The following is a 26,457-nucleotide window of genomic DNA, read 5'->3' as shown; positions in this document are numbered from 1 at the left end:
ACGTGAAAACAAATTTTAAAAAGAAAATATGAAAGAAGGCCCACCGAGCAGACGAAAAGGGCAAATAACTCTGTCACATTCCGAGTTGTGACCACCACCCCTTTGTCCGGTAAGTATTCTCGTAACTTAATACTAGCGTCATTTCAAGTTAATATTCAACTTTACGTAATAGAGTTTGATGCTACACCGGAAGTAGTGTCTGTAACTTTAAAGTTTGCTTTTCTGTGAAAAGTCTCCATACTTTTATTTCATTGACGCCATTAATAAAGAACCACGTCATTATGAAAAAAAAAAAAAATAGAGGGATCGATTAGATATGAAGCAGAGGAGATTCAAGCTGTATAAAACCTTCGTGAAACCAGTTTTAATATACAACAGCGAAACGTTGGATCTTGAAGAATGAACAAGAGGAGCTGGACACACAACAGTGGCGACTTCTGATAAGGAAAAACAATTTTCGGAAGGTGTGGATTACCTCTCCCCCTCCTCTCAGCATGTTAAAAAAAAAACTTGCTGTAGTTGGGAAAGAGTAAAGGTATTATTGTAGCAGAAAACCCTAAATGTTAGAAGCAGTATTCTTGTTTATTGGGGGCTGACTTAGTGTTAGTGTCAAGGGTTGGAGTCCCCCGCCCCCACAAGTTTTTCAGGCTATTTCCTAGTTCGTGAAACGTAACTATTGTTTTGTTTGTTTGTTTGTTTTTTTTTCTTTACTTAAAATGTTTCCATGTTCTTTTTACTGCTCATTTACTCCGTCATTATGCCATTATTAATCACAATCGATGCTGTTTTACAATTTGTCATTGTTCTAAGGGAGATAACTCTTTTACTAAGAGATTTGTTCATTTTTTTTCATAATTTAGGACGGTAATGCTAATGCTGTAAGTTTACACAAGCGGTTGTTCGCAAAAAACATACTTTTTATGTTTTTCGTTTTTTTTTTTTTTTTTGTGGGGGTATTCAATTATAGAACTTGTATAGTTTTTAACAGGTGCTTTTGCAGTTTAATTACCCTTTTTTCCGTAAGTAACGCGAAAGCGCCGAAGTTAACCGAGCAGAAAACACCGCTTAATATTTCACAAACATTCGGTTTACATTGGGGGGGGGGTATAGGGGCAAGTACGACCGCCACAACACCCCCTTTGTTGAGTTGCCTTCCTTAGAACAATGGCAAATTGTTAGGTACGGGCAAAAATGGACGGACAAAAATGGGGGCCTAGTTTTGATTTATAATTTTTTGGTGCTAGTGCATTTACTGATCCGCGCTATTTTTTTAAATCGTATTTCCAAGTTTAATTAAAGTTTTATTATGTTTTTTAATTCAATTGTAAGGTTAAAGTACAGAATAGGTGCAAAACAAACACCCCCCATGTTAAGAATGGCTTTTTAAATAACGTTATTATTTCAGCACGCACGGATCAATATGTGCACTAGTACCGAAAAAAATATTTGTACACGTGAAAAAAAAAGTTATGAAAATGTTTTCGCGGCGAGCTACCCAATTCAGCTAACTTTTGAAATTAAATAAAGTCATTGTAAAAAATTCTTTAAAAGATAAATATTAGTTTTCTGGGTCTATTTCAAAGATAATTAGTAAAGTGAAATCCTAAGATATTGAATTAAATAAAAAAAAAAAAAGAAAAAAACAGCTTGTGTTGTACAAAATATAAATTAATTAGCCAAAAACCGACTGATTCCAGCGTTCGCAAAACGCAACAAACTAAAATTTTGTAAACACGAAAATTACGAAGCCCAAAATTTCAGGCAGTCGAAATACTGTGAAAATGACGTCATGTAATTAAAAGCGAGGAAGTCCCCCCCCCCAGTCGCGCCTCCGTACATTCCTTTTTTGAACGTTTGTATTAATTTTTGCATTTTTTAATTTAATTATTTATCTATGTTTCTATTTTTAAATTATTTTTTTTTTTAATTATTGTTCAATATTATATAAAAAAATATGTTACGGCGAAAGTTTCACATTCTTGCGAGCAAGGAAATTATTAAAATCTTGCATATAAAAATTATGCGAAACCCGTAATTAAAAAAAAAAAAAGTAGAAATATTTTTTGTGTGAAAATATTAAATCAGCAATGCTTAATTCAATGGTGATATCGGTAGTTCGAGAAATTCATTTTTCTTCGAGTTATATAGAATTCATTTATACGGATTTAGGGGCTTTTTTTCGTAATGTTCCTATAAAAATTATTTTATTTTTATTGTTACAAATTACGATGCTTTATTTATATATAAAAAAAAAATAAAATAAATAAAGTTGCGTTTTTTATTTACTACTGAAAACTATAACTTTAGTAAAGGTATCTTTTCTTTAAACAAAATAATACATTTCCACTCGATTTAAATAAAAATAATTAGTTCATTATATTCGATCATCATTTGATAAATACTGAAAATCTCATTCAAATTGGTTAATTTCCTGATTTTGGGTGATTTTTTTTTTTAGGTAAAAGGAGGGGTCAAAATGTTTATACTTTTTGAGCATCGCCATTCATTTTGCGCGTACCTACAAATTGTAAAACAGCGCCTCAAAATCTAGGTTTCGTCTCGCGTGATTCAAATTAACTAGTCAAATGATGACCCAAAGAACTAACTGCTTAGAATATTTAAAAGATGAAAATCAATGTGATTTTTTAAAAAGTTGCGTTTTTTTTGTTGTTGTTGTTGTTGTTTTTTTAGATTATTTTCTTTAAAATGACGACTTTTATATGTTTTCGAGGTAATGTCCAAGATCAGTGCTTGAAAAAATCAACCTATCTGAAGTGGATACGGTTGATTATAGAACGGAATGGAGTCAAGACACGAAAAACGAAGCCATATATTTAAAAAAAAAAAAAAAAAAAAATTACTGTAGTAGGCCAAAACGAAAGGGGGGAGTAAGTATTTTCTGACGGAGTCTCTCTTAAAAATCTACCAAAAATCAAGTAGTTATCCATTACAAAATTTTCACCGATTAAGTGAAAAATGAACTTTATAATGGTGCAATTTTTTTTCATAATCGATATTTTACCTACAATCCCCTTCTTTATTTGTGGGTACAATTATACTTAAATAATTAGCCGAAACTGAGCAAAATATATTGTATTGTGGGAAGAGTAAGGATTATAGATCAAATAAACAAAAAATAAAAACAACTGCGCACGTATCAGATATTAAGGTTGAAAATCCTAATTTTGAATGTGTTTTATTTTTCATCTTTTGTGTTTTGAAGTGTGAAATTTGTTAAATGTTTCAGATTAGCAAAAAAAAAAATAAATTATGTATTTTCATTATTTTTGCAAATTTTTAAATCTTTGAAATTAATAATTGTCTTTTAGTGAGCCCAATATTGCTAATATACCATTAGATGAGAAATGCTTTGAGGAATCGATAGCAAAAATCGATAAATAACTGCACATTTTGCTAAAAATACGATAATTCTTGTTTATTCACCTACGGTGGCCCAACCGTGATACTAGATGCAGGAGTTGTTTTCAACACATACGATGCCTAGCATTCCCCAAATGGTGACCCATCTGGTACTGGTCAGTCTCACCATTGCTTAACTTTGGAGGTTATGTAGGCACAATATATATATATGTGTGAAAATGTGTCTGTGTACATTTCCCTACGCAATAACTCTGTCAATTTTTAGTCTACAGACTCGAAATTTGATATACAGGTTACTGAGATTTGGTAAAATCGATGTGTTCGGTTTTTGGCCAGAAATTTGGCAATTAAGGGGTCAAAGTTCAACGATTTGACCCTTGAGAACTCTACCAAACTCCTCCGACAATTTTGGGTCTACCCACTAGAAATTTTAGATATAGATTCCTTGGACATGGATCTAACTTAATAACTTGATTTGAGCCCAAAACAATAAATTTTAAGGGGTTATAATAGGGGTCAGTTAAAAAAAATTGACCTCTGCGGTCGCTTCCAAATTACTCAGACAATTTCTGGTCTAAATATTTGAATTTTATACAAAGCGTATTCAGAGATAGGGCAAGCTTTTTTATCAGTTTGGGTCGAAAATTTTTTGTTACCAATATATAAATATATGTTTGCATGTCTGCCTTAAACTTTCAATAGAGGCGACGGATTTTACCAAGATCAGTATCGTTTTAAAGTTCGATCTTTCATACGACAAATATCGAAAAATTGGCTAAAAACATTATCTTCCTCCCCTTCAACTAGGCACTTTTCTACATGGGGGGGGGGGGTCACTTTTTTCGCCGATATTTTTTAAAGTTATCATTGCCTAGTGTTAATTTTAAAAAATGTCGCTTCCGGTTTGGCGGTGGTCGTAACAGCATAAACGTTAGGATTTACCCCGTTCTTTTCCTCCTTTGTTGTACGGGTTCGAGCCTGCCTTCCTACTACCACTTTTTTTTTTTTTTTTTTTTTCTCAACATATTTATTTATTTATTTTAAGGGGATTAGAACAGGCCGAAGAACAGAGTATATTTTAATGTATTAGTAAATTAATAAAATCAAAATAAAATAAAACAGTGCTCGTTGCAGTGCAGACATATAATAAGCTCGATAGGCATAGATATCCCAGAGCTATTTTAATATTGAGTAAGATGATTGATAATTTGTAATTAAAAATTTATTGATTTGTTTGTTCTTTCTTATGAAACCGATTGTTAATTATAAATTATCAATCACCTTACTCACATATATATATCTCGCTTATGAAAAAAAGAGTTAATCGTCAAATCAAACGTTAAAAATGTATGGCTAAAGATAGTTTATTTAGTCCCCTTGTTGTAACTACAAAGAATTTAAGTGTGTTCCATTTAGCTTTGTGCACATTGTATGCAAATTGAACCCAGCTGCATTATACCTGAGTCATTGTATGCAGTTAGTATGGTGTGCTCTTTTTTTTTTTTTTTTGTCAAACCTAGGATTGGTTGTCCTAGGTTATCTATCTTTTCTGGGAACATCCTACGAAAGGTTCACAGGGGAAGCATATTTCCTTTTGCACCTGTGTCCACTTTTGCATTTAATAGATGAATGCCTGGTCTCGGGATTAAAGTGTAGTATCTGTTCCGGCAGATACTGCAAGCAAAGACCATATGTGCGGGAAACCTTACATATAAGACTTTGGTCAATGTAGGGGCAACCCTTCATACCAATCGTCACTATCCCAGCTCCCCTACTCCCCGGGGAGTTGGTCCCCATTTCCCCTTCACTCCTCACATTAAAAATCGTCCTTGTGCCTAATTTGCTCGGTGGGGGGGGGGGGGCAAATAAATATCCTGGTCTATTAGGAAACCCTATTTTCCGTTCAGTGAAGATTTCAGTTCGATCATCTTTTTACTGATGAATTGCATCGAAACTTAATCATTCAAATTCTCGGCATACGTCATTTGGCTCTGGTTTCACTAAGCTGATACGGTTGTTCCGTTTTTTTATTCTATTTTTGTGTGGTTGTTTAAGGTTCTTCAATGCATCGTTCGGGCTTGAGTGAATCTTCTTGGCCCTCCATTTTTGTTTATGCACATTTTTGCCCAATGGTTCTTTCCCCCCCCCCCCTCCCCCCGCAAGCTGGGCATGAGGTACCCCAGGCTGGGCATTATTCTCTTTGATGCGTGTTTCCACATCGTTTACACTAGATTTTGTTTGTGTCTATTTCTCGACAATCACTTCCTTGAATCTCGGTCATTTGTCTCCTGTAGTTTAGGGACGCTTTGTGTGTTCACGTTCACATACTATTTAGAGCTTCTTGAAGCGTCAGCTTCATGCCTTTAGATAGCAGCAGTTTCTGTAATTCAGGGTTTCTTGTATCAGTAATTATTTGTTCTATGAGACGTTCTTCGGTTTCTGGTTATCTCTGAACCTGCATTTTTTTTTTTTTTTTTTTTTTTTTTTGCTTGTAACCTGCATCTCACAACAAAATCGATGTTTTTCATATCTTTTTGTTTGTAGTTACGGAGATAGAAATAGTTTTCATGATACAAAGAAATTACTTATTTAAAAAAAATGGGGATTACTTTTCTATATTAACTTAATGTAAAATTAGCACCCACTTTCTGACCACATAATGATAATTGTTTGATGATTTTGCACTTTTGATACCATGTTTTTTTTGTTTTTTTTTTTTGTTTTTGTTTTTTTGTTTCATTTAAATAGTTTTTCAGGTTAAATTTAAGTTTCACGATATCTTTATTATTATTATTATTATTATTATTATTATTATTATTATTATTAAAATTGTTAGGTGGAAGCACAGAATAGTTATAAAACACCCTCCCCATGTTAAGAATAGCTTTCAAAATAACGTTATTATTTCAGTCCGGTAATAAAAGTGCATAAGTATCAATTTTACAAAAACATTTTTTTTAGGAGGAGGGGGAGGGCTACCTGAAAGTTTTTTTTGATAAATTTTTTACTTACTTTCCATCCTAATAATCACTTTTATAAAATGACAACTTGTTTAGGTTGTCATGGGTATGCTGAAAACGAATACTGCATTAAAATTTGCCGCAAACAATTAGTTTTCCAGATATTAAGCAATGTAATTCCTTATTTTATCAGTGGTGGCCATTTGTGTACGTGCAAGCACGCATATTTGTGACACTTTAAATATAAGTTTAAAACACAAAAAACTTATCCATGTAGGTAGAGGAGTAAAATTTATTTGTTATATATTTGTTTCGTGACTACGTTTCGTCCTCTTATCCATGCAAAACATACCTAAAATTGGTTACATCTCCTTAAATATTTTTAGAGTCTTATTTGGGTGCTTGTTAAGATAGTCGGCAGATCGATTTTTTAAATATATCCTTTAGGTACCTCCAAAGGGTGCCGCAGTTTTACCCCCCCCCCCTGTATGTAACAAGATGTAACTGTAATTTAATTTAATATTATATCATCCTAACTTTTTCACCATTCAAAAGAAGCTTCAAATAAACTATTTTTTTTTGTTTTCACAGCATGCAAAAATAATGAAAATGCGAGACAAAAATCGTGTTTACATTATCGACACTTTAAAACAACGTTCCTATGTAGTGAGTTTTTTAAAAATTAGCAAAAATCAAATAATTGTCATATTGTCCTGAAATTTTCGATATTTATTAATTATTAAATAAACTTACATAATAAAAATAGTTTTGTCAAATATATTAGAAGAAATATATATTAAAAAAAAAAAATAAACACCTTTTCTTGATAATTTTTTTTCTTGGTAATATAATTGTTTGAATTACAAAAAAAAGAACAATTCTCCAAAAATAATTATTTTTTAAAAAGCTTTAAATGAATATGAAGTTTAAACAGATTTTTTTTATATACAGGTTTCCAATTCATATAATAGAATGTATGATTCTTGAGATAATAAAAATTGCAAAAGCAAAATAGACTAAAAAAATGGTTTGGATTTGATTATTTAAAAGGACAGAGGGTGATAATCAATTTTTGCGCCTTTTTTTCAAAAAAAAAGTACGGACGCCTGTACATGTATCAACAGAACAGGTTAAAATTAATTTTATCCTCAGTGTAGTTCGTTATTAAAAATCTATTTGTTTTATAAAAGATAAGTCTTATATTGTTTTTTTTTTTCCATTTTTTTTATTGTCCATTTTATTCATAAATTTCTGGATAAATGATCTTCCATAGAAATTGATCCAGACTATAGTAAACACGAAATGATGACGTCACTTGTTAATGTGTACAATGATGATGTTCTACACAGCGGTTTGGAGATGCCTAATGTTCTTTTAACCAAAAATAATATTACTTAATTGTCATGTCAAAAATAGTAATATATCCAAAAATTATGAAAATTCATAGAGTAGAAAGTTATTTTTTACGGGAAAATTGGGTAAAATTGCATTTTTCTTAGATGTTATAAAGTAATTACACGATGAAGAGTTCACACAGGGTATATAACTCAGAACTGATATTTTATATTACAATTTAACGGTGACTAACATTTTAGCTTATAGCGATACTTTTTTTTAAACACAATAACAATTGTTCTACTCGATAACTTTCGTAATTTTTGGATATACTACTATTTTTGACATGACAATAAATTAAGTAATATTGCTTTTTGCTTAAAGTGATTTTTTTTTTTTTTTTTTTATCGATCTGTCGACTCTAACAAGCACCTTTTATTTGTGTATTTTTTCCGCCATGTTTAAAAAGAATTTCATTTTTATTTTGATTGATAGTATTGGGTATCTGGATACATTATTTTACTCTAAAAAATAATTTTGGTTTGCTAAAATAGGAATTAGTCAGGATATTTACTTTTAATGGGTTTGTATTACTGTACACATAGATTCGAAAAAGTTGTCAAAAAACAAGTATATAACAAATAAATGTTATCAAAAGCAAGATAAGTTACTTTTCTACCAAACTGGATATATTTTTCGTGTTTTTATTCAATGTAACATGTTTATTCAGCTCGAAAAACATACAATGTTTACCGATGTATTGGAAAATTCAAAATGGCGGCCGACACTCTCTTTAACACAGTAAGTTCAGGAAAAGATGTTATAAATAATAAACTAGACAAAATACTGTTAGAAATTCGCTCATTATATGTTACCATGACATAAGTTGACATATATTCGGTGTTTTTTAATAGTATTTTGTCTAGTTTATTATTTATAATACATTTTTCCAAACTTACCATGTTAAAGAGAGTGTTGGGCGCCATTTTGAATTTTCCAATACATCCGTAAACACTGCATGTTTTTCGAGCTGAATAAACATGTTACATTGAATAAAAACACGAAAAATATATCCAGTTTGGTAGAAAAGTAACTTATCTTGCCTTTGATAATATTTATTTGTTATATATTTGTTTTTTGACAACTATTTCGAATCTGTGTACAGTATAACAAACACCTATGTGACTCATTCATCTGAAGTAGTTTTAATATATATATATTAAAACTACTTCAAATGAATGAGTCACATAAATTAATATACGAAAGTATAATTTTATGCGTAACAATGTTTAAGTATTTACTTCAACAGTGCTCAATACATAGGTTGAGCTAGGTAGTAACAAAATATATATGGCAATTAAGCTACACAGAATATTCCGCGTTTCATCCACGCTAGGATTCGTAAGCATATATATATAATTATTTTTTTTTACTATATATATATATATATATATATATATATATATCATCAGCAGTTGTTATATAATTTGAGAATTAAAAATCTAATTTTTTTGTTTTTAAATAATTTCTTTAAAAAAAAAATATCTGTCAGAAGTGGGATTCGAACCCACGCCCACATTCGTGGACCAGAAAACTCAATGTTCTGGTAAAGGTACATGTTGTGCCTTGAGTCTGGCGCCTTAGACCACTCGGCCATCCTGACAGCTCGAATAATTTTTCGATTTTTAATTCTATACAAACCATACAAGATTTTTGTTTTTAATTTATATTTTTTAATATTTAATTATAAAATTATTTTGGTTTTTAAATTATAATTATTGTTTTTAATAAAGTAGTCGATCCATTTTTGCTCGTTAACTGACACGATTTCGTTATTTAAAATTACTGATTTCCAATCGGTATGTTTTTTCTAAGAAAGAAAATTTAGTGATTTGTTTGATGCTATTCTCTGGTATTTATAAAGAAATAGAAATATATTTTCGAATTAAAACCTTAACTTAACAAAATGTAGCAGTAATAGGAAAAAGACAAAGCTGTAGTAGTAGTATAATAGTCATTTTGATAGTAGTTAGTTAGTGATGGATAAATTATTCCGTTTTAAAAGTATTTTTAGAGGCGTTAACCGTTAGCGCCGCTAACGTGAAAAATATTTTGCGGTTTATTCCTATAAAAGATATAAATATTTTAAATAAAAAAAAAAAAAAAAAAAAACTGTTTGTGATTCTTCGTTATCAGATCGAAAGTTGAAAAAAAAAGAAAAGAATTTTGGCGGACCTGCAGTAGTACACTTTTTTTTTTTTTTCCGACGATTATCATAGATTAGAGACTACAGTATCAAATTATCAGAAAAAAAATTGAAAAAAAAATTAATGACTTTTAAAAAGGGGGTTTTTCTTTCTCGTTATAACGTTGGGTGCTAATACAGAGATTGATCCGCGCTATATTTACATCGTATTTCCACGTTTAATTAAAGTTTTATGTTTTTTTATTCAATTGTAAGGTTAAAGTACAGAATAGGTACAAAGCAAAGCACCCTTCTCATGTTAAGAATGGCTTTTTAAATAATAACGTTATTATTTCAGCACGGATCACTCTCAGTGCATGAGTACCCGTTATTGCTTACCTGACCAGACCATTTCTTTACCGACATATCACGTGATTAGAACCCCTTTTTAAAAGTTATTAATTTTTTTCTGCTAATATGATACTTAAATTTGTACTTGTATAGTTTAATCAAGACATTAAAAAAATGAAAATATCGAAAAAAGTTTAAATTGTACGTATCCGTTATGGAATGAAGTTCTTCGAAAAAAAATTTCACTTAATTTCATTAAGTAGTTTTTGTTTTACAGCGAAAAAACAATTTGTTATGATACCGAACAAACAAAAGGTTCGATTTTTAGGAAGAAAAGTTAATAATAAAGATGGGGATGGAGTGTCAGCGCTTTAACTGGAGTTATCTCTCCGTGACGTTTCTAAACTCCAAAACAAAAATTAAGAAAACCTTAAACGTGCTCTCATAAAAAAGTGTTTTTCCGCGGTAAAAAAAAAAAAATTCTCGATCAAATTAAGTGAATTTTTTTTTTTTTTTTTTTTCTCGGAGATCTTCAGTTCAAAACGAATACGTACAATAACCTTTTTTCGATATTTACATTTTTTAATGTCTTCATTAAACTGTACAAAAAACTTTTTTAAAAAATGGTGAAAAACGCGCATTTTAAGAAGGTTGGTGGATGGTGGGCACGTGGGCACTCTCGTACAGGTTCGTCTAAATTTTCATTAAAAATCACCTTTTCTATCAATTTCAACTAAAAGTAATGTTATTTACTTAATTGTCATGTCGCAATTAGTTAAAAAATTACTGCATTAGTCACTAAATGCAGTACATGTTCTATGCACTAATGATTAGTGCATAGAACATGTACTTTGACGATTTCATGATTCTGTGATACCCGCCATTAATTGTAATAAGACAGACTGCAGTTACTCCCCGTTTTCATGCTGTTTACTTGAAATTATTTTGAAAATTCGGAACTCCTGACTCTTTTGTCTCCCAATTTTTCGTCTAACATTTTAATCGCGTGATTACGGTGTACTGTAGCGTCAATAAAATAAACCATTCATTCAAGTGCCGCTTGTTATGGATTTAGCTGAATACGATATTAAAGTTTAATATTTAAGTTTAATTTAAACATCAATTTATTGGTACTTATGCACTTATGTTACCAGGTTGGCGGGGGTTTTGTAACTATTTTGTACTTTCACCTAACAAATTCATAAACAAAAGATATCGTAAAATTTGAATTTTTATATATATATATATATATATATATATATATATTATTATTATTATTTTTTTTATGTATATTTTTTGGAGAGGGGATTGACTTAGCGAGATAAAGGACCGTTTGAATATTTTCATGATTTAAATTTGTAATTATAAAAAAGGGGGTGGGGATAAATGTTACCTTACGCTATGACAGAACACTAGGGACTGCCAAAAGTCACCACAAAAATTACCCCTACCTATATGTAACACGATGTAACTTTATTATAAATTAATATTATCAATATAACTTTTGTACCATTTAAAAGAAGGGCAAAATAAACCAGTAATAATTTTTACAAAAATTTTTCATCGAACGAAAATAATGAAATTGCGAGACGAAAATCGTGTTTACATAATTGGCGCTTTAAAATAACGTTCCCATGTAGTAGACATTCCGGACGTGAAAACATACCCGTATTTAATAAACCTAGCAAAAATCAACTAATGGTCAGATTTTCGTGAAATTTTCGATACTTATTCATTTTAGAATGAAATTACATATAAAATGAAGTTTCGTAAAATATACGAGGGAAAATATTTTTTTAGTGCGTGCCTCCCCCCCCCATATTTATTTTTTCGAAATTCGAACAAAATATATTTAAATCTATCGAAATTTCTATTATGAAACATGAGAATTCAAATAAGTAAAAAATATTTATTTTTTTTTAAATTTAAATACACATATTGAACAAAAATTTATTTTGAAGTTGCAATTAAAAAATTGATATAAACTTAATATTGTTTTTTTTTAATACCGTTTTTTCGAATTAATATATACTATAATCAGTTGAATTGCCAAGAAAAAAACTTCGTAAACATTGATTAATTTTTAAAAGATTAAAACGATTAAAATTCCATATTTCAAAATGTTTCGTTACAACATAGATTTTTAATTGTTTAAATTTTTTTTTTATTAAGTTTTAAAATAGCTAACAAGAGTCATGTTTATATTATCGCCAGATTAAAATCAATTTGAAAATATTATTGCACAAATATCAGCATTTTGGAGACCCCCCCCCCCCACCTCATATTTTGTTTGTCTCTTACCGAACAAAATATGGAACCTCGTAGTTAACCAAATGAACATTCAGTAAAACTGTATTTCATATTAAATATACAAATGTTTATATTATTAATCATTAAACTGTGTAAATCTTAAAACCTAACAAAATTATAACAAAGATTAATTATTAATTGCAGTTTGAAGAAGATAAACAAAGGTTTTAAAAAATCATTAAGTCGCTTCTGCTTTTCCATAGTTCGTATAGTACACACAAATCTGACGTCACGGAAACATGCGGTCCAATCTTCACAATCGTTTGGCAGTCCCTACAGAACACCGTCCACTCTAATTTTTTTTTTTTTAGGCGTATTCGAGGTTGCAGACAACGAATCTGATTATCAAACCCGTCGCAAATTTATCATTTGCATGGTATGAACCCCCTGGACCTTGAAACTATTGTATGCCATTTTACCGCCTTTAGTAGTAGTGTTTTTCTTACATGATACGATACAACAACAACAAGCAATATATATGGACATCAGTAACCAAACAAAAAAAAAACACTTTGCATCATAAAATATAACTAGTTATGAATTATCATTTTTTAAACACCATACAAAAGCTTGAACAACCGTTTTACCGCCACCAGTGTAAAAACAACAGCCGTGACAACACTTCGTACATGATAAACATTTTTGTTTTAAAAAAAAATAAAAAAGAATATTCTAATACTATTGGCGTTCAATTAATTTAGGTTTTCAATTCTAATAAAGCATTCAATAGTAAAGCATTCAATAATAAAGCATTCAATTCTAATAAAGCATTCAATAATAAAACATTCAATAGTAAAGGTTTAAATTTCAACTGTATTTCTTGAGGTTAAAGCATTGATACGTTCACGGGCGTAGTGAAGTGTCTTATCACCGTGTAGGAAACTTTAAGCGGCCATTTGAAATAAGGAAGTTTTAAAAAATAAAAAAGTGGTTCTCTCTTTTTTTTTTTTTTGTCTTACGTAGTTTTTCATGCTTTTTAATTGATCTAAAAAAGTTTTCACAAGCGGTTTACAGAAACATAAGCGCCAAACGTTGTTTTTCTTTTTTTTTTTTTTTTGAGGGGGGGGGTATTCAATTACAGAACTTGTGTAGTTTAACAGGTGCTTCTGCAGTTTAATTAACTGTTTTTACGTCAGTCACGCGCCGACATTTATCAAGTTGCATACCATTTAGAATTTCACAAAAATTCTGTGTACATTGGGGAGGGGGGCAGGGGTAGGTGTATCAGAATTTGGGGGGGAATTTTTGACACCCCAACATAAAATTGCGAATAAAATATAAAAAACTCGTAATTTCTCTTTTTAAAGTGGGTTGTTTATTTTCTTTATGGAATATACTTCCAAAATAAAATATTAAAGTTGTTTAAAAAATAATAGAAATATTATTTTTTAAAAAACTGTTTACAAAGTTCCGGCACGCCTTCATGCAACCATTATTTTTTTTTTTGTAACCCCTCACATGAGAAGGTCGTTAAGGACCCCTTTTTATCTAGAAATCTCGGTTCATGTAGTCTAGTCTTCTCTGAGGTTGTTACATGAAATCTGGTATGCTAAAAGCGAATATCGAAGCAGCAGGCAGTAAGAAAGACAACTCATGTAAACTAATCTAGTGTTAATTTCGCAAAATTATGTACAAATGTTTTTACAAATATTATTCAGTTTTTGTAAGTTTTTTCAAAGTCTCAAATTTCTTCACAGACAGCGACAGACAGATGGATGAGGAAGGGAGGGGTCACGTCTCTATACAGTCTGTTCTTCTCAAATCCCAACTTCAACTGATCTCCAACTGACTAATTTTAGCACGACAATCGTATATATAGTAAGGTATGTGGATGGGGTGGAAACTTCCCCCCCCCAGCCAATAAGATTTCGCGACGAAATTAAAAGCCCCAGATCCCTGCGTGGGCACAATTCCCATACCTGAAATCTGAATTACTAATTCTCACGATGTCAATTCTGACATCCGACCTTGAGTTCACTAAGGCCAGACAAGGTGATACGTGAAATTTCCTGTCATCAACTTTTAGCTGCAAAAATATTTCTCTGGTTTCAAACAATATCTATTTTGACATGAAATAAAATATATATATTTATCTTCTCTATCTTAAATCCTTGGGTTATCTGGCGTCACCTGGAAATAAGCTAACTCAGCGTAGTTCTAACGCTCCTCAGTGGGGGATTACGTCACATTTTTTACGTAATGAAATCAATGGAATTTTACAAGTTTAATATTTTTCAATTTTTAAACTTTAAAAATCTATCAAAATCTTTCTATTGGTTCAATTTTTACGATATTTTCAGGGTCAATGTGAAATTTTATGCTCTTTGCAATAAACCAAATATAATATTTTAGACAAACGTTTTTTTTTTTTTGTTTTTTATTAAATTCACCCCCCCCCCCATTTTTTAATGTCTATTAAAATTTTAATGATTAATTTACTCACCAAAGTTTTATATCACAAATTGGAGATAAAAGATCAATAAATAAAATATTCTAATTCAAAACAAAACAGTGTTCTTCGGAAATTTACCTGTAAAGTCCAAAATATGAAACCTTTCTTTTTTTTTTTTTAAGTGGAAGTATATGTTATGCTTAGATTGTCAAGTACATATTGGATGCTGACAACAATTTTTTTCTATTTCATTCAATGTTTTCTATTTTAGATATTAAAAAAAAAATTCACTCGATAAAAAAGAATTAAAATATATTAAATCAAAAATTCATGTATTTCTTTAAGAGAATAAAAAAAATCTGTCGAGTGAATGTGTTCAGTGTTCATTTTTTTAAATATGGAGGCACCAAAATAGTAATTTTGGTTTACAGCACAAAATAGAAAGAGATATTAATTATGTCCCTTTCGAGCCACTGGAAGATAAAAGCGAATAAAATATGACGTTTGTCTCCCTTTATTTGAACAGTTAAAAAAATCTGAGTTCGCGTTTTTTTTAATCTTGTTTAAAAAAGTATTTTATTTAAAAAAGACATGGAATATGAATATAAATATGGATAAATTCTTAACAATGAACAATGGAAGTACCCATTGAATAGTAGTTTTTATAGGTAAGTGATTTTTTGGAATTTATGTATATTTTTTATTATCGAAGTAAAATTTTGTTGATTTTCTTTAAATCTTTTTTAAAGAAAATCGATATAAAAAATAAATATTGCATAATTTGCTATTAAACCTATTACTCTTTTAAAATTTGGTCTTTGCTCCTTTAATTGAAAAAAAAATTAGGGTTTGAATTACATTTTTCAAGTAGTTATAAGCTTCGAAAGATAGTAAGTTGAATTATTCAAGTTCATATATGACATTTTTCAATGGCGGCTTCTAATACACCTAGTCCAGCACCTTACAGATGCTAAACTTCTGACCGACCAACAATATGGATTTAGACAAGCCCGTTCCACAGCAGACATCCTCACTGTAATCTCTGAACGCATATACCATTCACTGGACAAAGCGGGAGAGGGCAGAGCGGTAGCTCTAGATATATCTAAGGCTTTTGACAGGGTATGGCATGAGGGTCTCCTCAGGAAGATTAGATCATACGGTATCACTGGTAGAATACTTAACATAATTAAATCCTTCTTAGATAAGAGAAAAATCCGGGTTGTCCTCGACGGTCGTACATCTAAATAATATGATATAAATGCGGGAGTGTCCCAGGGATCTATCCTTGGACCTCTACTTCATAAATGACCTCCCCGACAAAATTGCCTCTGAGATGGGTATATATGCTGATGACACCACACTCTATAGCAGGCACGACAGGAAAACAAATGAACATATATCTAAAGTAATGGCAGAAACACTAGAGGATGACCTCCAATCAGTAGTGGAATGGGGACAAAAATGGATGGTCACGTTCAATGCCGCCAAGACTAAACTGGTTTCATTCAATAATTACAAGAACCCTTCTCTACCACAATGGCCAACGACTCTTTATCTAAGAGTACGTCTTTCAAGCTCCTTGACCTAACGTTCACAGGAAACATGAGTTGGAACAATTACATCGAGGGCATTGCCAGGGCCGCTGCGAGGAAGGTGGGCTCTCTCTACCGTGCTAGAAAACTACTAACACCCGAAAGTATCCTGTACCTCTATAAGGCCACCATTCGCCCATGTATGGAGTATTGCTGTCATATTTGGGCTGGTGCATCGGCTACTAGTCTCTCGCTCCTTGACAGGGTTCAAAAGAGAGTCGCAAATCTGATAGGCCCTAAACTGGCATCTAAGCTTCAGCCTCTGTCCCATCGACGAAACGTTGCATCCCTCTGTCTGTTCTACAAGTATTTTAATGGTGAATGCTCTGAACTGCAAGCAATTGTGCCCCCACGACGTGAACACCCTCGACAGACCCGACAAGCTGCAAAATCCCACCCCCACACTGTAGAGATCCCTAGATGTAAAAGATCTCTCTACTCCAGTAGTTTCTTCCCCAAAACTGCTAGACTTTGGAATTCCATTCCAGGTCACTGCTTCCCCAACTGTACTGACATGCATAAGTTCAAGTGCAACGTGAATCAACATCTTGCTGCCCAAAATCCCTACATAGTACCCCAGTAGATGTTTCCCCTGATAGTAGCCCCCTACACCAAAGTGGCAATGTGCCTTGTTTGGGGTAAAAAAAAAAAAAAAAAAAAAAAAAAGGGGGGGGGGAGTGCTGGGGCATGCACGCCATAGCACTACCCCTGTACAGAATAGTTAAAAAAAACAGCACCACCCCAGTACAGAATAGTTACATCACCTCAATACAAAATAGTTACAAAACATCTGCCAGCTTGGTAACATAAGTGCATAAGTACCAATAAAGTGATTTTTAATATCGTATTCAGCTAAATCCATAACAAGCGGCATTTGAATGAATGATTTATTTTATTGACGCTACACTGTAATCACGTGATTAAAATTTTAGACGAAAAATACGGAGACAAAAGAGTCAGGAGTTCCTTATTTTCATTAATAATTAATTTTCTACTTTATGGTTTTTCGTAATTTTGGGATATGTTACTATTAATAATTTCGACACAACAATTAAGTAGATACCATTAGTTTTTAATGAAATTCTATATTTTGATTTTCGCTCTAATAGCGAAGAAGCACTGTTTATTTATAAATGTTATTTTTTAAACTGCCCCATCAGCGATTCGTCTCATAAATTACTTCTCTCTTCTTTCCTTCCGTCTGTAAACTCTAGTCAGCCATTGTCTATTAATTTTTTATGTATTTTATTAAATAAATACTTGATTTAAAAAAAAAGTATTGTTGTAATAGTACACTCTATGCTAGTTTGTCTAGAAAGAAAAATGGAATTCTACTTGGAAAAGTGAGAGAGGCATCACAGGTAAAAAGCTCAGAAAACTTAACGCTAAATTTAAATAAAAGAAAGATATATAAATTAGACTTTAGAATGAGGAATCAACCCCATATCTGGAGGTAATGGATTATTAGCACTTCTGCTTCCGCAGATTTCGGTGTTTCTATGTTCCAGTATCTGACATAGCATAGGCGTTTGAGTTGCAGGAGGTCAGCTTGCATACTTGTCAAGCTTCCCAACAGCAAAGGGATGAATATGTCGGATGGGGGCAGAAGCCCTAGTATTGGTCATAGAGCTTAGTAGTCCGTGAATTCATTAGAAGTGTTGTGAGATGGATGTTGGTCTGTGAAAGCAGTTCTCCTCCGCATTTGTAAGCTTCTGTAGGTAACCCAAAGGCAGGTTGGCTTTTCAACTCAGTTATAGTTCCAAACTTTTGCTTGCACACCCAGGCATTTTGCAGAATCCACATTGCGACAAGAACGCATGGAAGGGAGTTTGACTGGCAGAGTTAATCATCAGTCACAGTTGCATATACCTATTTAGACCATTTTGACTGCCTTACTGTTCAGCACAGGTATACCAGTCCTTTTATGATAATGAGTGATATCAGTACTTTTATGACAAGTTTTGCTGATTTCATAAGTGCAAAGGCTGGATGTGCCTGCACAATCTCTGATCTTGATTTTTCTGGTGTCACAATTTTTGGCAAATCTTATGCAGACATTCAACAGGTGCTGAATTAGATCAAGTGGGCATGAAAATTATCGCGACCAAAACAAAGGTCCTTTCAGCCATGGTACCGAGTCATACTGACTCTCAACGGCAAAATCAAAGAAGAGGTTGACCAGTTCAAATACCTTGCTTCAATCTTCATGATTACGGGTTAGAGAAAAGATGAGATTCTTATTCGAATTAGTCAATAGTTAAGCGCGGGCTGCTTTCTGCCATCTTCAAAAGCTTCTTTAGTCCCACCTAGTAATAAAACTTCCCACCTAAACCCGCATCTCCCAAGCCCTTGACCACTCCATTCTACTCTACGGCTGCAAAAACCTGACTCCAATGTAAGGAGGATCTCAACCTGCTCGACGTTTTCAATCTCTACTGCCTTCATCGCATTCGTTGGGTCAGACTCTCTGACAAGATTCCCAATGCCACAAGTCACACCAGATGTGATATTCCAGGCATTGAATCAATTCTGCTCAAAAGACTATGCTGATTTGGGTACATCCTTTGGCATACACAAGATGAGTTCACTCGCCAACTGGTGGCTATGAATACACTTGCAGGCTGGAAGAAAGAAAGAAGTGGGCAGCTTAATACCTGGCTGTCAACAATCAAAGCAGATCTGGAGCGTGTTTCAGGTTCTCGAATCTTCAGTGTTCGTTGTTGGAATGGCTTAATCTTGCAGAGGACTCGGCTGATGAGCAACATGGATGGATCACGCTGGTGCAAAATATGGTGAATTTGTCTGGATTACGCTTAACTCCCACCAAGTGAATGCTGCTACAAGCCCCAACAACTTTTTTTAGGTGGGAAGAGGGCATATTTGTGCTACAAGCCCCAACAACTTTTTTTTAGGTGGGAAGAGGGCATATTTGTGCGTGAAAGGGGGGATAACAAATTTTGGACTATTTCTTTTTTCTATTTTTTTGTTTTTTGTTTCTCGGACTTATGCAAAATAGTGCACAGGTATTTTTTTTTTTTTTTTGCTTAAAATAGTTTTTATTTTTTGTATTCATTTTTTTAAACAGTTTAGTCTTTTTTTGTTTTGTTTTTTTTAGTTTATTCACAATGTTTGTCTAAAAAAAATCAAGGCATAGCCTATAGAGTGAATTATTGCATTCAGGGATTCATTTGGGCATAATTTCTAGCAGTGTTCGAACATGAGGACAAAGGCATGGCCAGAATGCATGCATGCAGAAGATGAGTGTTTACAAATCATAAAACAAATGAAAAATAAACCTGCAGTGAAAAAAATGTTTTAATGTTATGTACTGAATTTACTACTAAATAGAACTTGTCAAGCTAAGAATAAAAGCTAATATGACTTGCACAGTGTTTGTCACAAGTATTTTGAAATTGTAGAAATTAAAACAAAAACGAAAAAGTAGAAAAAAATTGGGCGATATAAAAACAAGAAACTACTATTGCTGCCATTCTAAACATGATTTGATGACGCTAACTCATTTGACAATGATTCCTCTTACAAAGATTGTTGATAGAGATAGTTTTGTTAAGCTACAAGGCCTCAAGTACCAACTCAGTAAAGAAACACAGCCTTTTTATATGGCTGGATAAGCTGCTGATAATAATGATGAAAAAATGCACTTCGTACTTCCTAACTTTCGCCATGACTGCTACCAGAAGCAGTGACAAGGCAAATCAGCTCTGTCACTTTTTCCCCTTGCATTTATATCTCCTCTGTGCATGTACTCTTTCATTTATTTATTTTATTTATTTATTTTTTTTTTTTTTTTTTTTTACATTTTTCCAATCATATTTTTTTATTTAATAATCATTGAAAAGTTTTTACGGTCTTATTTTAATTAAGAATTATTGATTATTAGTTTTAGAATTATTGAAATTAGTTTTACTTTTTTAAAGAATTATTGAAAACACCTTCTGCACTCGTTTGGTTTTTCTTAAGAATTATTAAAAACACTTAAAATCTTTTTAAAATATTTTGGGAATATTATGCATTGGCTATGTTATTGTGATGTTTGAAATTTTGTTATTTTGATTTCAATAATTTTATTTTTATACTTTCATAAATATAATTTCATTTTTAAAACTAACAAATAACTGATATATATATATATATATATATATATATATATATATATATATATATATAATTATTACTATAATAATTTTTAAATACCTACAGACACTAGGGTTTCATCCTTTCAGAAATCATCAGCATAGGGAGTCACAATTACAGCGAGTTAGAAGATTCAAACCTGGCCACAAAGCTATCTCTGACTACATTAGCAAAGAACAACCCACACGGCCAACGTTAACCTCAAGAAATACAGTTGAAATTTAAACCTTTACTATTGAATGTCAAGACATCCATCCAGAATGATCTAATGATTATAACATGATCTGCATGCGAGCTTAAGTGATCGACTTACATTTCAACTTTAAAGTGCTCAACATAAGAACCGAGTTCTTAAAGGGGCTGACATAATTATTACTATAATAATTTTTAAATGCTTACAGACAGTAGTGTTCCAACCTTTCGGGAATCATCAGTGTAGGGAGTCATGATTACAGCTGGTTGGGAGATTCAAACCTCGATATGAAGCCATCTCTGACTCCATTAGCAAGGAACAAACCACACGGCCAACATTAACCATTATTAAATGTCAGGACGTCCATCCAGAGTGTTCTAATGTATGTGTATGTACATATATATATTTCGTAAATTATGTTTTAGCAACTTTCAATTGGCTAATGAATCTAAGTAAATTTTAGGCTGTTTTATTATTTTAAATATTTTAAAAATAGTATCTCCTAATGTTTTGTTTGATTTCTTGCTTTTAATTTGAACCTAAATATGAAACCTTGAAAATATGGCTATAACCTTTTCAAAATTAAATATGGGGCATAAGACGGATTCCTTGGGTGTGCTTTGAATTCAGTTTTTTTTTTTTCCAGGGTAGATGCTTATAAACACTGCAATAAATAAGTGTATTTTTTTTTTATTCTTATGTTTTTGCGAACATTAAATATTTCCTTTGCTCAACATTTCACTCCAAGAAAAAAAAACTTTCCAACTGCTTTCTAAGGAACATGGATTCGTCTCTGACAAGTTGTTTGGTGAGCTTCCGCTATTCAACAAAACACATGTGAGACACACTACATAAAAAGTATGAATAAAATATTCTGAGTGAATTAAATACAGCTTCTGATTTTGGAATCATAACTAAAGATATACATACATATATAATCTGTCCCATTGCTGTATTATTGGGGGGGGGGTCTGTATGACATTACAGTGCCAGAACGAATATGTAATATTTGTTCTGTATAACATGGAGGGGTGTATATTAAGTAGGTGTGTCTAACTCATGTATGGTCTAGTGGTATAAAACTTACAACAACATTTACTTGGACAAATAACAGTTCTCTGGAATTGTAACATCGCGCCAGTCACAAGAATATACCCGGTTCAACTCTGATCTTGTTTAACAAATCTTCGGGAAAACCTGCAAAGAAGATTCATCCCAATAAATCAACAAATCTCAGGTTGTCTTTTCAGCAACTTTTATTACCGATGTTTCCCCATTGGAAAACTACTACTGGTCCTAGATTAATGCATTCTGATCTCCTATGCTGGGAGCTATAACTGTTTAACTCGATCCATTCTCTCTCACTCCCAATTCTTGATTCCTCAAATCATCATATCTTTTCCCAAAACTGTGTCTAAAGTCTCCGCCACTTTAAAATGACCTCTACCTAATGTTTCATGAGACTCTAGAGGTCAATCTATTTTTAAATTATTGTTTACGTTCTACATTCCTTAATTTACTAAACATCTTAACATAAACAATTTTATTAATTTATTTATTGCAGACTATTATCCTCATCTTTTTTTTTTTTTTTTTGTAAAGTTGTTGTTTCATGACATTTCGGCCAACTGTTCCTCTGGCCTGGTGGTAATTGCTGTAGATGCAGTTAGAAGATTCAGAGTTCTATCCCGTCGCGGTTACCACCTGACAAAGGCCAGAGGAATAGTTCGCTGAAACGTCATGAAACAATAGCTAAAAAAAAAAAAAGATGAGGATAATAGTCCACAACAAATAAATAAAACTCATCTGAATTCCAATTAAATAATATATATAATTTTATTTGTAAATTTTTATTTTGCTATGATAACATATTTTTACAAATATTACACCAATCATAACACTCATCAACTAGCATAACTTCGGTGTTGCCTTGCCAGTATCTAACACCATCACACAAATGCTAATAAGTACCTATTTACTATGCCTCCCCACGGGACAGAGTTAGACACCAGGGTCGTTTTTTAACGTGGAGAAAAGGTACAAAAATAAAAATTGTCTCAGTCGTGAAGGATTTCTCCTCCACTGAAAGAGAACAAGAAATAGAAGTGCAGCATCTGAAGAACAGATGGTATTTATTTGCTCCCCCACCGAGCAAATTAGGCACAAGGCCGATTTTTAATGTGAGGAGTGAAGGGAGGGGGAAGGGAAAAAGGGGACCAGCTCCCGAGAGGTGGGAAATGGGAGCTGGTTAAAGGTCAGGCATGTGGGGTTGCCCCCACATCTGGTCTTTGCTAGTCATAGCTTGCAGTATCTGCCGGAACAGATGGTATTTATTTGCTCCCCCACCGAGCAAATTAGGCACAAGGCCAATTTTTAATGTGAGGAGTGAAGGGAGGGGGAAGGGAAAAAGGGGACCAGCTCCCGAGAGGTGGGAAATGGGAGCTGGTTAAAGGTCAGGCATGTGGGGTTGCCCCCACATCTGGTCTTTGCTAGTCATAGCTAGTCATAGCTTGCAGTATCTGCCGGAACAGATGGTATTTATTTGCTCCCCCACCGAGCAAATTAGGCACAAGGCCGATTTTTAATGTGAGGAGTGAAGGGAGGGGGAAGGGAAAAAGGGGACCAGCTCCCGAGAGGTGGGAAATGGGAGCTGGTTAAAGGTCAGGCATGTGGGGTTGCCCCCACATCTGGTCATAGCTAGTCATAGCTTGCAGTATCTGCCGGAACAGATGGTGTTTATTTGCTCCCCCACCGAGCAAATTAGGCACAAGGCCGATTTTTAATGTGAGGAGTGAAGGGAGGGGGAAGGGAAAAAGGGGACCAGCTCCCGAGAGGTGGGAAATGGGAGCTGGTTAATGGTCAGGCATGTGGGGTTGCCCCCACATCTGGTCTTTGCTAGTCATAGCTAGTCATACCTTGCAGCATCTGCCGGAACAGATACTACACTTTGAGATATTAAATCTTTTATTCATGTTAAAAAATACAGTAAAATTAACGGTGAACAAAAAACTTAGGCACATGGCCAACTCAAAAGGGGGGATTTTGGGGGTCGTTGGTCATCCTTGTCACTCCAGAACTAAACAAAGTCAAAAGTTTCTCCCAGCTAGTATCTTCTTTCACCATAATACCGCATTCACCCTTTCATATTGGGGGACGTCCTAGTAACTCCCAATTTTTAAAACATTTTTTATTGACGTGTAAAAACAAAAAAGATAACAATAAAATGGTAACAATAATTCATTTGTGTCGAGGGAGGGGGAAGAAAAAACAAAAGGTGATTAGTAGGACCCTCCCAACCCCGTCTAGTTGATAGACTGCCCGTTCCACTAGGTTTGTAAAAGGAACCTCGCTTCTGCGGGTCAGTCTCTAGGTGGGGATGCCCTCTAGATGGGGGTGAATGGAGAAAAGAAAATTTTTTTGGGTAAGGGATGGAGGTTAGTTTGTATTTCTTTTTCTCCAAGATGGGTAAAATTTAGAGGAAGGGGTGAAAACAAAAATTGCAGGTAAGAGGGGATGGGGATCTTGGAGGCTTCCTAATCGGGGAGGGATGGAACACACACTCAGCAAGCTGAGAGACTACTTGTTTAATTTAACTTTACAGAACTGCGCGTTCCACACCTAGGCGGGGAACACGTATTCAGATACTACACTTTGATCCTGTCCCGAAGGCCAAGGAATGCTAATAAGTAGAAAAAAATGCCCGTGCATGGAGTATTGTTACCAATCTAGACTGATGATGCATTAACCTCTTCCTCTTGGACAAAGTGCAAATAAAGAATTTTTAACCTAAAAGGTTCTACACAATCTAGAACCCCTTTGCTTGTTTTACGAGTACTCCTATGAAACAGGCTCTGATGAACTTGTATCAGTTGTATTCCGTCAATGTAATTTGCCACAACCAACCCGACTAATAGTCAAATCTCACTTCTTTACTGTAGAAAATCCTCAAATGCCGGAAAACTTTCTACTCTAATAACTTCTTTCCCCGAATCACTTGCCTTTCAAATTCCCTGTATGCTCACTGTTTCCCTGACCGTACTAACATGCAGAAATTTAAATGTGATATGAACAAGCATCTTGTTGCCCAACTCCCCGCTCAGGTTGTTTTCTATAACTTTGGCTTCTATCACAGTAGTCCGTTATTCCTACAGTGGCGATATGTTTCATATGAACAAAAGTCTTTTTTTTTTTTTTTTTTTTTTTTTTTTTTTAAATATTAGGGTAATTGAGAGAGCAAATTTATTTTGTATCTTTCTGCCTTCTATACCGAGTTGTGTTTTTTTTTGTTTGTTTGTTTTTTTTTGTTTTTTTTGCGCTTGTTAAGCTACAGTCAACAAATCGATTTTTTTTTTTTAATATGTCGTTTTAAGCAAAAACAATGTTACGTACTTAATTTGCATGCTGCAAATAGTAATACGTCCAAAATTTACGAAAATTTATCAAGTAGATCAATTGCTATTGTGTTAAAAAAAAATCTATCACTATAGACAAATATTGCAGCCATGAACAAGTAATTTAAGATATTCGTTCGAGGTTATTTCCCCGTTGTGTATAGACTCTTAATGTCTACTTTATAACATTTAAGAAAAATGTAATTTTACCCAATTTTCCGTGAAATATTTCTTTTTACTGTAAATAACTTTCCACTCGCTGATTTTCGTTAATTTTTTTATATATTTTCATTTTCGGTTTTTCGGTATGTCAATTTAGTACGTAATATTGTTTTTGCTTAAAACGACATATTTTAAAAATCGATTTTAATCTATATTAAAAAGTACGTTTTTTGTTTTTTTTAATCTTGTGTTTTCTCTTTCTTATTTTTTAACTTAATCGATTCAGACCTTATTTTATATGATTATTTGTGCAACGCGGAAGTTTTGATGCAAGACGCGGTAAAGTACATGTTAAAAAATATTTTCCGTTTTTTTCTCTCACCACTATTTCCGAAATGGTCTTTTCCCTGTTGACTACGGTGGTTGGTACGCTGCTTGATCGTGTGCACTGTGCAGTTAACACCCTCAGGCTTTGCATTCTCTCTTTAAGAAGGGAGGGGGTAGTTTATTGTTAATCGCCTGAGGCGCCTCTAACGGAGAATGTCGACGAAGCTGCCTAGGTATTTTTTTGCAGGCCAGAGTACGCTTCATTTCGACCCTTGTACCACATTATACACCGTGAGTGGGGGAATAACCTTCAGTAAAAAGAGTCGCGAAATTACCGTAACTAATTTGGCGAGCTATTCGTAAGTATAAGTTTTGCTTACACATTATTAATCTATTTTTTTCTTCTTTATCTCAAGCTTACAAAACTACACTGATAGTCGGGGACTATTTGAAAACGGAACCTTCCTAGCTAGTACCAACTAAAAAAATCACCTAGATTTTGTAGGGGGGTGCATTTTGTATGCCTTAGTCGATTTAGTTAAACAGAAATGATGGAAAAAAAACAACTAAAATTTCCAAAGTTTAAAATGTTCTCAGACTTAAATAACGAGCCACAACTACTTTCTTTTTCGTAATTATTATTCTTAATATATTTCCTTTCTTGTGACCTCTGACCTTTTATGCTCAATTCGCTTAACAGACTAGCCTCCTACTCCCTAT

At 33.1% G+C, this 26,457-nt stretch overlaps 1 protein-coding gene and 1 non-coding gene across 3 annotated transcripts in view; one reads left to right on the top strand and one right to left on the bottom strand.

Moving 5' to 3' along the window:
* The first annotated feature begins 209 nt into the window (after positions 1–209).
* The window catches only part of LOC145296835 (microprocessor complex subunit DGCR8-like), a 128,357-nt gene continuing 102,109 nt past the window's right edge, over positions 210–26,457 (top strand). The window contains exon 1 of one of the 2 annotated variants that reach the window (XM_080142971.1): positions 210–464. The gene's annotated coding sequence lies outside the window, so the exon portion shown is untranslated. Of the gene's footprint in view, positions 465–25,714; positions 26,097–26,457 lie in introns of those variants that run through there. The other variant, XM_080142963.1, reaches the window with a different exon arrangement.
* On the bottom strand, positions 9,223–9,339 carry Trnal-caa (transfer RNA leucine (anticodon CAA)). Its single transcript has 2 exons — positions 9,302–9,339; positions 9,223–9,268 (listed from the first exon to the last, which is right to left on the bottom strand). It is a non-coding gene; the product is annotated as a tRNA-Leu (tRNA).

The sequence above is a fragment of the Euprymna scolopes genome, chromosome 2 (assembly GCF_053919585.1).
Source record: "Euprymna scolopes isolate OS-2025 chromosome 2, ASM5391958v1, whole genome shotgun sequence".
Taxonomy (NCBI): domain Eukaryota; kingdom Metazoa; phylum Mollusca; class Cephalopoda; order Sepiida; family Sepiolidae; genus Euprymna; species Euprymna scolopes.
This window is presented reverse-complemented; position numbering and strand designations above follow the sequence as displayed.